Below are 1,059 nucleotides of genomic sequence, written 5' to 3'. Positions count from 1 at the left end.
CATTATACATTTTTTTACCTCTTCCATCAGTTCGTATTGGTCATATTGATTACAAAGAACCCCAGTGGCCTTAGACACTGGCCTCTAAGCCATGGATTGTGAGATCTAGTCTTTTCTGAAATGGCTGAAAGCAGAGTGGCGCAGCGGAAGTGTGCTGGGCGCATAACCCAGATGTTGGATCATTCATTGAAGTGCAAATGCATTTTATTCCATGTAAGTGCCCATTTACATTTTTTTACCTCTTCCATCATTTCGTATTGGTCATATTGAAAAAGAACCCAGTGGCCTTAGACACTGGCCTCATAAGCCATGGATTGTGAGATCAAGTCTTTTCTGAAATGTCTGAAAGCAGAGTGGTGCAGTGGAAATGTGCTGGGCGCATAACCCAGAGGTTGATGGATCAAAAGCTTTTCCTGCTAAAAAGCTTTTGTTAGCATTGAAGTGCGAACAAATGTTTTAAAAAATGCGTAGTTTCATTCCATGTGTAAGTGCCATTATACATTTTTTTTACCTCTTCCATCAGTTCGTATTGGTCATATTGATTACAAAGAACCCCAGTGTCCTAAGACACTGGCCTCCTAAGCCATGGATTGTGAGATCTAGTCTTTTCTGAAATGTATGAAAGCAGAGTTGTGCAGCGGATGCGATCTGGGCCCATAACCCAGAGGTCAATGGATTGAAACCATCCTCTGCTAACCAGTCTGTTTTTAAAATGAAACGCAAACAGAAATAAGAAAGCGGAATTTCACGGGCATGTGTCAGTGCCATACATTACACATTGTTTTTGCTGCTTCTATCAGTTCGTACTGTTTGGAAAAAGTAAAAATTGCCCCAGTGGCCTAATGGATAAGGCACTGGCCTCCTAAGCCAGGGATTGTGGGTTCAAGTCCCATCTGGGGTGTTTGAAAGGTAGTGGTGCACCGGAAGTTTCCTGGGTCCATAACCCAGAGGTTGATGGATCAAAAACAATTTCCACTAACCAGCTTTTTTTAGCATTGAAGTGCAAACAAATATTTTAAAAAAATGAGTAGTTTCATTCCATGTGTAAGTGCCATTATA

The 1,059-nt window shown here is 41.3% G+C and overlaps 1 non-coding gene across 1 annotated transcript; it reads left to right on the top strand.

Moving 5' to 3' along the window:
- Positions 1-828: 828 nt before the first annotated feature.
- Positions 829-901, top strand: trnar-ccu. Its single transcript has one exon. It is a non-coding gene; the product is annotated as a tRNA-Arg (tRNA).
- Positions 902-1,059: the final 158 nt, after the last annotated feature.

Source organism: Oncorhynchus gorbuscha, unplaced genomic scaffold (assembly GCF_021184085.1).
Source record: "Oncorhynchus gorbuscha isolate QuinsamMale2020 ecotype Even-year unplaced genomic scaffold, OgorEven_v1.0 Un_scaffold_21556, whole genome shotgun sequence".
Taxonomy (NCBI): domain Eukaryota; kingdom Metazoa; phylum Chordata; class Actinopteri; order Salmoniformes; family Salmonidae; genus Oncorhynchus; species Oncorhynchus gorbuscha.
The sequence above is the reverse complement of the archived record's forward strand: the minus strand, read 5'-3'. Positions and strand labels throughout refer to the sequence as shown.